The sequence below is a fragment of the Passer montanus genome, unplaced genomic scaffold, assembly GCF_014805655.1.
Source record: "Passer montanus isolate IOZ18808 unplaced genomic scaffold, ASM1480565v1 scaffold25, whole genome shotgun sequence".
In the NCBI taxonomy this organism is placed as follows: domain Eukaryota; kingdom Metazoa; phylum Chordata; class Aves; order Passeriformes; family Passeridae; genus Passer; species Passer montanus.
In genome coordinates this window covers 7,733,687-7,746,172 of record NW_024367149.1, presented here as the reverse complement: position 1 = coordinate 7,746,172, position 12,486 = coordinate 7,733,687, and positions in this window count along the sequence as shown.

The following is a 12,486-nucleotide window of genomic DNA, read 5'->3' as shown; positions in this document are numbered from 1 at the left end:
ACAGACAGTTCCTCAAGCTGGAAGCCATTTGGTTTGTGTCAGGGGAAATGCTGGGTAATCAGGACAGCCTGCTGCTCTGCACTGGCTAAACTAAAGGAAACATACACAAAGTTAAACTTCTTTCCCTCTATATATGGGATTTTTACAGCTAATGCAGCTTAGCAGCTTGCCCAGTGCTCCCCCAAACCTCCTAGCTGAGACTTCAGGGATCCTGTCCCAGGACAACAAGTGCAATGTGCCTGGACAAAACCAATTCTCATCTCTGGGCACTTGCTCCCAAAGTCTGTAAATTGTTTGGAAGCCAGTCTGGCTCTGCCCCATCCTGCCCTGGCTCTGCCCTGGGATTTGCAGGGCTCTGTGACATCCCTCCCTGGGCCAGGACAGCCAGGATGGCCCGGGTTGAACAGTTCACGGCCCTGAAGGAGCTCCTGGCACAAAATCCCACTCCCAGACTGATGGAGGTGTAAGGCACTTGGTCTCAGCTCGGTGTCAGCTACATGAGTTTTCACTTTTTCATGCACTTTTAGATTACTTCGGTCCTAGGCTTTTCTCTTCTTTAAAAAGCAACAGATACTTAAATTTATGAACTGTGGTTCCTTTCCCTGGTATTTTTGGCATTTCTGTGTGCTGTACACAGTCAGATGGCTTCCTACTGTTATTTCATCTTTTATTTTCTCATTTCCTTTGGGGTTTGGGGGATTTTTTTTTGCCTTTCCCTTGCACTGTGAAGCCACCTACAGGGTCCTAATATTGCTTCACATTTTGGGCATTTTCTGCCCCTAAGGTGATGGTGGTTTAAGCTGTATATCAGCAGCAAACGTTGCTCTCTGAATTGTTCAGACTGTAAAAAATGCCTTTAGTAGGAGCATGAGCTTTGTTATTAGCACTCTGAAGGTTCATTGTGCCAGTCACAGTGAACAGAAGTAAAAAACCTCACAGCCCATCTCTGCCAGAGTGAAGGATACCTGGATATCCCACTTGGGGACACTCATTAACAACCAGAAAAGCACATTTTAATTTTGGAAGGCTTTTTTTCCCTGCTGGATCTTGCAATGAATGCATCTGGTGAGCCATCTGCCTTGCCTGGGGGCAAGGAACAGCAGACCAGGGGCCAGAGGAGGGCTCTCCCCAAACCAGGGCCCAGCACACCGGGACAGAAATGAGGGACAGGAATTTGGGTAGAGAGCCTGAGGCACAGCCCCAAGCTAGGATTCATTTTTTATCTGGGTCTTTGAAAATCATTCCTAGTCACTCTTCTGCCACAGGGGGATACATCCCCCCTCTCTCAGCAGCACATATTTTCCAACATTTCATCAACTTCTTTCTGAAATAGAAACTGTCATTTTTATATGATTTCTCCCAGTATTGTTAATGAATTACCAACACTGATGTGGTATTTTACTGGTCATGGTGCTCATTACTGAAGATTTCAGATCTCATTTTCAACTGCCTGTTTATGTTTATTTAATTAAAAATGTGATTGATTTCAGGGCAATAATTGTTAAAAGTTATTTTCCAATTCACTTTTAGATATTTTGCTAATGAAAACCACATTACATTCATGGTGTGCTCTACAGCCTTTGCTTATCCCAAACAATATACTACATTTATTTCATGTTCATTGTATTTAATCTTCCTGAGGCCCCTACCTGAAGCAGAAGTGGCATTTTGGAACGTTAAAAACTTGTGATGTGAATAAGTCTCCTTTACAGCAGCAGATTTGTGGGGATTTTGGTGAGAAATGGGTAACACTGCAGAGACTGCTTTTCCACATACAGTTATTATCAATATAGACAGTAACTATTAACATAATTAATTACTTCAGATTACCTCATCATGTCTTTAAACAACCACTTTAAAAAATAACAAGTAAAGTCAATAACTATTCAAAATATCAAAACCAGCACATTTTGAATACTCATCTGAGAAGAGACAGAATTAGCACTGGGGGTAATGCAAGAGACAATTTAAGGCAATGCAAGAGAGATGGAAGAAAAAAAAATATGATGGATATGTGGAAGGAAGCCAGGAACTGGTATGTGGGTGTTTATGATGTCTAGCTAACAGCTTTCTTTAATGAATATATTATTAGACAACATTTAAACACAACTTAATAATAGCTGTATGCCAGAAATTATCCTAAAATCAATTGCTACAGATCTAGCAAGTTAATATTAATTTAAGGCAAAAACAGTGATGCAAGAAGGTTCCCAGAGAAGTTATGGAAAAATAAACAATATTGCTGAAGATATTTTAGTGCTATGATAGTCCTATAAGTTTCTCCTTACTGGAAAGTCTTTCAAAGAGTCAGAAATACAATATGACAGCTTAGAAATGCTGCTGTCAGACCCTGCTCCTTCAAACAGAAGGCAAAAGACACAAAGACACCTTGAAAAAGGTGACAGATGCCTTTGATACTTGGGTCTGTTTTCATGCTGCTTCTCAAACCACCTCAGCAATAATCACTAGACTAAGTAAAGCTAGAACTGGAAGGTATGGAAACCAAAAGGAAAAGGAAGACAGTTTATGTCCTCTAGGCAGAGTTAAATCCTGGCAGATTAAATTGGAGTGAAAACATCTTGTCAATTAATTAGTGCCTTTATTATTTTAACTGACGCTCTGCAGGCCCTGAAGGTTCGTAGCTTTTAAACACCAAAACTGAAAAGTGCAGCTCCTCCCTGAAAACCCAGTGGGCAAATTGAGACGGAAAAATGTGATCTGAGATAAAGCCACAGAGGCTGCTGAGCTGACTGACTGGGGAAGGAAGGGACAGTGCAGGATGTGAGGGGCTGGAAGGGGTGGGATGTGCCAGAGTCCCAGTGAGGAGCTGCTCTCACAGGCAGGGCAGGCTCAAAGCAGCCACGCTGGTGCAGCAAGGTGGGAGGGAAAGTAAACTGGAGCAACTGGAGGGAGGCAGAACAAGGACAAAGGCAGGGTCTGAATGTGAATGTCCAAAACCTGGAGGTAACAGAATTAACACTGAGCCATACTGGGCATGACTGGAAGTACAAGAGCCAGTGTAGCAACAAGAAAGTCATTCCTGCAAAGTGGGCATCTGAGGAACCATCGAGAATGACCCATCCCTGCTTCCCAGTCAGCCTGCAGCAGAGGGCTTTGAGCTAAGACTAGGACTGGGGCTTTTAAAGTTTCTTTAGACTCAAGCCAAGTTTTCTTAAATTTATTCAGAATGTGCACAAAATGCACCCAATTCCATAACCCTCCAGAAAAGAAAAGGCAGGTTCTGCAGGCAGCTTTTCAAAATATGACACTCTCCTCCTATGTTTGTGTTGAACTAATTCCCAGTTTGGTGCTGGGGAAATTGAGCTGCTGGAAAGACAATCTTTCTTATAAGAAATACAACCAAAACCTTGACCATTTATTTTTCAGAAATTACATCATGGTAATTTAAAAGAAAGTAAGAAAGACAAATTTTAATCGTAAGGTCTTGGCCAGCTTGTATTCTTCCTCACCAGAAATTTCAGCAGAAGTGATTCCTCATGGGCTGTTGGATGTGTCAGGAGGGGAGAGCAGCCAGATCCTGGCTGGCAGTGATGCTCCCCTCCCCACGGCTGACGGCAATTTGCCCCATGCTCAGCAGTTCTGGGCCTCTAAAATGAAATGAATCAGCTGCAAAACTGGTTTAATAAACCAGTTTAATAACTGGTTTAAAGCTGTTTAATAAACAGACACCAGCAGCTCCAGCAGAGTCACCAAGTGATGACAATGCTGGGTAACAGGCTGACAACTCAATGGGATGCAAGAGAAAGAGAGGTATCTGGGAGCCAAAGAGAAAATGCAGGCTCTTTGCTGGCCCAGGTTCTCCCTGGGATAAGTACTTTGGATGCAGCATTGGTGTTTGGAGCCACTGAAAAGCAGGAACACAATCCCAAGCTGCCCCAAATGGCTGCAATGCTGTGAGAAGCTGGGGGGGAAAGGTGGGAAAAGAGACAGAGAAGCCTCACTGAGGGAAAAGCCAAAGGGGTGAATCCAAAATACAGGGGAATGCTGTATCAGTTCTCTGACCAAGGCTGCCAACAGGTTACTATGTGCATGCTGCCACAAGGAGTAAATGAACTTTTTTGCATTAAAAACAAACTGATGAACAACCCTAAAGAAGCCTTAGCTCCTTCTTCCCAAAGCAGACTCCACAGAACTACATGCAGAACAAAGCCCAAAGTGATCTCCAGGCTGGCAAAGAGCTGCCCTGGCTCTCAGCATCCTGCTGGGATTTCTGCCTGTTCCAGTTCCTTTCTTCAGTCTTCTGTTGGCTTTGTTCATTTTGCCAGTATAATATTTTAGAGCAAAAGGATGGTGGTGTTGTGACTGTGGCTTAACTGAGTCTTAGATCTGCTCTCAGTGCACACTGCTATAACACAAATAATCATCTGTGATAATGATATGCAAGTGCCATGTGGATGATCCCTCCCTGGCCCCAGATGAGGTGCAAATCTCCATTTTCAGGCTTCCAGATTTCTTCCCAGTATCTGCTAACACTGAGTGATGCAAGTGTCTCGCCTTGACTATCCCAGAGGGACAATCTCTAGAAAGCCCACAACTTAACTCCACTTTTTATCATCTGAAAGGGGTTTTGTTTTCTGTTTTGTGGGGTTTTTACCATACCTAATGGAGGGCTGGGCACATAAGGAGGATGTGCATAAAGGCTGGGCTGCACAATGATACAATAAAGTCAGAAGCTCAAGGAAGCTCAGTACACTCAGTATCTGAGCCTGGGCTGGTTCAGTGTCTGGTACAGTTGTTACACAAGCAGACAGCCAAGTGTAAACATTAAGCTGTGAAGTGTCTCACTCCTTGCCAGGTCTTCCCACTATGCACGAGTTTGCATTACAGAACATTTAATGACAGTGTTTTGACTAGAACCAGCTTTTTCCTTTCAGCCAAGCAGAAAAGTAACAGAGTAATTAAAAAAGTAATGAAAAGTCAGTAAAAATTCCTTAAACCAAGGACCCACATTCAGTTGTGATTTCGAAGAGCGTATGTCAAGGAAGACTCCTGCTAAGTGTCATTTAGCAGGCCGTTAAAAAGTTTCAAAAATGAAATAAAAGTTGATCCAAGTTATGAAGTTTTTTTCTTTTGCCTGAATTTTTAACTATGTTTTCTATATGAAGCACGAGTAGAAAGCACAAAACACAGTCCAAGTAGTAACTCAGAGAATTTTGTCTTGTGGCTTACAAAGTTATTTTATGCAAAAAAGCCATGTTGGCCTCAATGGAAGAATTTGCACAGCCAGTACATGTAGGTGGCAGAATTCAGGCCCAAAGCTTTGGAATATTGATTCCACTTACAGGTAGCTGCTTTGCAAGAAAATCTTCCTAGGAAGTGTGGCTGATATTTCAGTATGCCAGACTCTACATGAAAAGCAGTGAAGAAAGCTTCCTTTCATGGCATCGGGAGGTGCTGAAAGATGATGGTAATTTAAACCATCATCACAAAATGTATCCAGCCTTATGCAGATAGGCATGTGAATTTACTTCTGCTGTCAAAAGCTTGTTTTTAAAATAAGCCTTGACTTAGGATAGCATGTAAAATAACATTTTAGACTGTAACTTTTAGGCAGCGATCAAAGTCCTATTCCTCATTTGCAGTCATAGTCATAGTACATCAAAACATTAATTTAGTCTAGTGTTTCTTTCTTTTATGGGAATTTATAAAATATAAAAGAAACATAGCAATCAGGCTTAGGCCAGAATACAAAGGGCTTTTAGGTCCTCTAATGAGTTGTGTAAGAACAGTGTACTGCAAAAAGGCCTGCATGTCATACATCTCTCCCTCATTGTAAAACATTGTTCTTAGCTTTTACTGCAGCCAGAACAACTTCATCTTTTTAATTAAAAAAAAAAGGTATCAAATTTCACTATGCTTGTGCAGGATGAATGCGTTCTGAGTTCTTGAAATCACATTGCAACACCAGAGAACTGAAGGAGTCCAGGCGTGCAAGATTATGGAAAGGACAGGATGAGCAAAGCCACTCTGGTCTCACTGGTGCCAACTGATGCTTTCTCACACGTCACAAAGTCTCAAAATAAAATATTATGTAAAAAAAACAAAATCTCACCTTTTCTGGAGAAGTAAGCATCATTCCATTCCCTCCCTCCCTCCCATAGTTCCTGCAGGATCGTGCTGTGTCCTCAGCACACAGCCCCTGCCTGCCTTCCCCTGCCAGGGCTGAGCATCTCAGAGATGTGGAGCTGCCTTTGGCCTTCAGGCATTGTTAGAGCACAGAAAGAGCACAAAAAGTGCTTTCCTCTCACTACAGGGCAGAGCTGCTCAGCTCTAGGTAAGGAAGCCACCTCAGTGTCAAACACTTCACGCTACAGATGTCTCAACTATCAGGAACACAGGACAGAGAAGTGGCATAAAATAAACAGGATGTGTTTAGGACTGTAAGACTCCAGTTCTAGTAACCACCAAATAAAGAATCATTTCAGGGTTTGGGTTTGCATGTGTTCTTAGAAAATGAATTTCTGCCCATTTTGTTGTGATTTATTCTGTTTTGGCTTTCTTAAGATTAAGCGATGCATACAGCAGGTCAGTCTGAAGACACCCACACACTATTCCAAGAAAATGCTAATTCAGTCACTGCAGTGAACAGCCTTTTCTAGCAGGGCTGGCTTCAAACACTGCATACTTGTAACAGGCAAAATCCCACCATTAAGAGGTTTAGTCCAGCTATGATTGTCACAAGCTGTCAATCACAATGGCTGTTTCTCCACCATTCAGAGAATTAACAATGAATATACTTTTTGACATGCTAAATGAGATTTTGGGACACTTTACAAGACTTGGCTCAAAAGTGCCACCTCAAGAAATATAGAATGCCAGCAATGTTGACACTATGACAGATTATATGTTCCTTCACATACTGTGTCACTCCACTCAGTTTTGTAATTGGCACTGACTGCAGCTGAAATCTGATCCAAAGTATACACAATTAACTGGCATTTGTTTTGTCCCTCAGCATTTTCTACACTACAGATCTCGGTAAATATTTACTTAACAGGGTGGCATACTAATTTTTCCCATAAAATATATATGTCCATATTAATGATATAATTATTCTCTTTTGTCAGATGATGGGCTTGCTGTGTACAGCCAGCACAGACTGCAAGTGATGCCTACAGAGTACAAGCAAAGACAAACCTATATAATAAAGATTTTTGTACCCTTTGACTTCTGCCCACTTCATTAAAAACACTGAAATTACAGTGGTTAGTAGCCAGCCCATACGTGCCCAGCAGAAGATTTTCTAGGAATCACTGCTCCATGGATAAGCACTGTCAGCATTAAGCCCAGGGTCACACCAATTAAACTCCGATTTAGTGCCCTGGATATTGGTGTGGAATGGCTTTTGTGGGCCTCTCCTTGTTATTTTATCCAATTCCTACTGAAATAATTTCATCTTTTGCCACCCAACAGCATGTACTCTGGGGTCCCCTGACTTTTTGCAACTGAGTTTGTTTTGCATTTGCTGGCTCCTTGGTGATTAGGGTTCTGTAAACCTCTGTTACATCCAGTCCCACCTCTCTGAGGCTCGAGTCCCAAGCAGCTCAATCCCCCCCAGCATGGAAACACCTCCCTTACACTGCTTGCCCCTCTTCACCCCCAGCTCCCTGTGCTTCGGGAAGGGTTGCAAGGATGGGCAACAAAGTGCTGAAAATTCCCAGGATGTTGGGGGGAGCTGAAGTCAGGAGTCCATCTCTGCACCCCACCCCCATTCCCCTCCCCCAAACAAATCCACATCTGGACACAAATGACTCACTAATCCTATTAGAAACCAGCATTTCAGACCTGTGCTGTAGTCCAAGCTCCATCTGCATTCACAGCAATGTAATTCAGTCTTGACCCAGATTTAGGATAAAACAGTGATGTAATGATAATATGAGGTAACAATTATATACTCATATGTATATATATGCAAATAAATAAGTAAATACATAAAATATATACGTTTCTTGGAAAACATTGCAAACTCCTCCCATAGCCTCTCAGTAGCAAAATCAAAGCATGTGGTTTGCACTTTTCTGGAACATTAAAATACCATTTCCTTCTTGACAGAAGAAATTCAGACTATGGTTGGCTTTATTTTCCCCAGAGCTGCTCAGAGTCATTGTGAAAATTTTCAGAAGTCTTGGAAGCACAGAGTTCTCCCTGGCACACCAAGCAGGATCAGTGCTCACAGGTTTGTGTTTGGACATTACTTTTAGAACCATTTCCAAGGATTTTTTAACTGGGCCTGAGGATGTGCCAAACAAGTGAAACTTATTACAGACTCAAGCTCCTAGCATGAGAATTATTTGAAAGGGAAAAAAAATCTGCACTGGTTTTAATTTACAAAGAACAGAAACAGCCCTTTGGTTTCATTTTGATTGCAGATATTTTCAAGAATTATAATATTATATATATATATATATGACCTCTAAATGACGTTGGGCTTGTCAATGCAAGTGTTTCCTAAACATAATTTTCTAAGCCAATGTGTGTTTATTTCCTCAAGTCTTTCCCATGCAGTTATTTATTGGTTCACTTTTTATTGGTGCCAAATGCAGTAACATTTTGGGTAACAGACACAATGACCACCAGAAAGGCAGGGGTTATCTAGGCTGGATTATGTGACACCCAGCATGTGCATCAAACCACTTCCAGGACATCTACCCTGACATAAAAGAACAAGTTCCTGAGCTGTGCTGAATGCTCACCTCATTCCTACAGCCACACTATGCCGTCACTATCTTTATTTATTTTTTTTTATCATAATCACTTGGGCCTCTGGGTAATTGGAACAATTAGGGTGATTAATTGCATGTTTGTAATAAAAACAGAAGACCAGGGAGCGTTACATTACAGGCTAAATATTTTCAGAAAACTCTATCAGCTGGTAGACATAACAAATGCGATCAGTTCAATGCAACATGAAGCTGAGCCCATTGTGCAAACTGGTTTGCTCTGGAACTTGAATCTCCTCAAAAGAAGCCAAAGTGTTTAAAAAAATAAACGAAGTCAGAGTGCACAGGGGGAAAAGAAATATTGACATGTGAAGCTGCTGTACTTCTAACATAAAGAAACACTGTTTTCCCTTCGGTCCTTTTATTGTCTAAACAGAAAGTGCAAAGCACGGGAAAGCGCACAACAAGGCAGAGTGCTGAGGGAAGGTCGGAGCTTGTGCTCTGAAGCAAGGAGTTACACTGAAAGGAAACTTGGAAAAGCACACAGCGGGGTACCCACAGAACCAACACATTCCTCGCTGGCAGCAAGAGGGCAAACTAACCTGCCTGCCACTGCACTCAAACACCAAGGGTTTGGAGAGGAGGTCAAACCCAACAACAGAAGATACTCCCACTGAAAGTTTCATTTGTTGAATCCTCTGTTACAAACCCGGGCTCTCATCTTCTCCACAGCAAGATGCTACTGAAAGGCAGCTTCAGCTCATGCTTCTTTCTGGATTTCCTTCCAACCAACCCTCTGGTCTCCAAAGACCCACTTTAACTAAATGGGGTGTGAATGCTCACTTACACACAGTTCCCAAAGGAGAAAGGAGAGTGCAGAACGGGCATTGCCCATCCCTGCCATGAAAGCTGTGCCAGGTATGGCAAAATGCCGAATTCCCTGTCAGGGAGGGGATCTCCCACAGCAATGCCAGACATCAGCTGTCACAGTGTCATCATGGCCATCCCCTTCCTGCCTGTCTCCTGAGAATGTGACCAGTGCCAGTGCTGTGCAGCTCAGGTGTGCCCTGCAGGAAGGTGCAGGGCTCACAAGCCAGGGGATGGCTGCACACGGAGGCAGGCAGAACCCTGACAGCTCAGGAGCCACAGCTCTGGCCAGCACCTGCAGAGATGTCTGTCCCGTGTTCCAAACCAGCCCTGGACATCAGTGACTCTACAGGATCTGGACCATGCTGCTCATCAGTTAAGAGTCTTTGGCTGAGCCTTCGCCAGGCTCCTCTGTGAGGTGCACTATCAAATTTCTACGTAAATAAAAAATCCAGCTTCTCATATTGCCCACACTCCCACATACCTGCCTGCTTACATGGAGAAAGTGAACAGTGAAAGGTTTTATGTTCCACTCGTATGATTGGAGACTTTGTGCTTTAACACAGGCACGGGGTCACAGGGCAGGAACAAGGTGTTTTCTTTCCAGTCAGCGTGAACCTGACATTTATTACATGAGGGTTTTGTTCTATTTGTTTTAAGTCAACTGCATTTTAACTCAGTTCAACAATGCTGGAAAACCTGACAAAATATTCCAGAGTGTTTAATCAGCAGGAATGGACAAACGTCCAAAAGTTAAAATGGAAGCATATTGCAGTTTGTTCTTTACACCAGTAGGTCTTTCTTGTTCCCTGACAAGCATTTGTGTCTCTGCCTTTGGGAAATCTGTCTCAAACATTTCTATTTAGTTGGGAAAAGTCTTTTCAGAGAAATGCCAATGTTTCTTGTGATTAATTATTGAAGAAATTGGCTTTTATTTTCAATTTAAATGTGGAATTTTTGTCAGGCTCATTAAAGTGCCAAGTCCTCACTTGTTTAAGAGAATAAGCAACATGAATCTGTAAGAGGAGTGGAGGGCAGTGGAGGAGTGCTGAGCTACACAACATCAGTATTTCTATACATACCCTTCAGAAGGGACCTGTATTTTCCATATGTGTTTCCAGGTATCATCATATTCAAGTGAAACAAACAAACAAAAAATGGGCAAAATTAAAGGACTGGCAATCCCAAACAGGTTAAACTCCAAACTTCAGAAGGCATTTTCTGGCATTCCCCCTGGGAGTCTCACTTACTACACAGGGGTAAGGAGAGGGACAGACTAAATACATACACACACACATACAGACTACATGTTAAAGCTTTGAATTTCCTTCCCTTAGCTACACATTGTTACTTTTCAACACAAATAAATTTGTTGTAGATGGGAAGAAGCATCCTTCTCCAACTTAGACCAAACTTTGCATTCAAATATCCAGTTTGTTATGGGGATATTGACTTTGATTTGCTCACTGCAGAAAAGGCAGAGAAATGCTTCCTTTAACATTTTAGTACTTAATTCACCAGTTACAGAGAAAAGTGTTCTGAAGGCCACGGAGCTCTGGCTTCATGTAAAACCAAGGTCCAGAAAAATTAATGTAATCAACAACAACCAGTTCAGTCAGAACTTCTGCAAACATTAGAATTGTTCATGAATATTTGACTTAAATGGTTATTTCTAAAAATGCAAAGCCATTTCAATTCACTTTCACTTATTATTCAGTACCCTACTCCTAACACATTCATATCTTGTAAAATGCTTCTCAGCAGGGAATAGAAAGATGGCTAAAAATTCTGCTTACAAAACAAGACAGTTTTGTAAGCTGTAAAATATACAGTAGCTCTGTTTAATGGGTAGCATTCTAAAATAGTGAATTAAATTTGCTACTTGATGTTGCTCACACACATTAAAAATTAACCACCTATTGGAAAAGATCTTATTTTCCCAATCACAACACTAAAACCAGCCTCTCAAACATGAGCTTAATTATGTAAATATACACAGTATCTATTCACACAGATAATATTCCCTGAGGATACATCACTTTGTGGAAAATTAAAAATTACCTTTTGGTGATTCAGAAATTATCCTTAGAGAAGACACCAGTCTGGCCTCTTCATTTCAGTTACAGCTCAGGTTGAATAATTTTATCACCAGTCACTCAAAAACCTGCAATTATCCACTCTAAACACACTTTGATTATTTTAGCTGCTCAGCAACCTGGTCTAGTGGAAGATGTCTCTGCCCATGGCAGGAAGGTTGGACCAGATAATCTTTTGAAGGTCCCTTCCAACCCAAACCACTGTGTGATTCTGTGACAGGATGCAGCCTGTGAAGTCAGGCACTTCACACTGCATCAGTTTGTTGTGTTCTCCTAAGTGTCTTATTCCTGCTCCTGCTGAGGAACTGCCCCTCACCATCACCATGCATGTGTGGTTTATGCTTTTACAAGGATTCTATTGAAAATGGTAAATTCTGGTTTGGAATCTTCCTTACAGAGTAACACTGCTGGGATATTCCAGCTGAACATTTCCTCTGTCCTTGGCCAGAGATATTTACAGTTTTGCTTTCAGGATCACACACTGCTCTTCCCCTAGAGAACAAACATCTCGTAAGGTTCTGAGCCTGCATTCTGGTCACAGCTCAATGCACAGTTTTCCTTGTGTATTTTGAGAGCTAGCCTGTGTTTTTCTTGCCTCTCACTGCACATCTCTCCAAAAGGAACTAAATTCACTGGATGAAACACTGGCCCTCCAACTGCAGTAATTTGCTTTGCAAGTTTCTGGTTTCTTCACCAAATTTATTTCTCTCAGCTGTGGCTCTCATTTAGTCAGATGTAAAAGATTTGTATTTGCAAGAAGAAAGTCTTGTGTCTGGTACGGATGAAGTCAGTCTTGTAGAACTGCTGTGCTTGAATGTATCAGAAGACATAGTGTAGGAAAT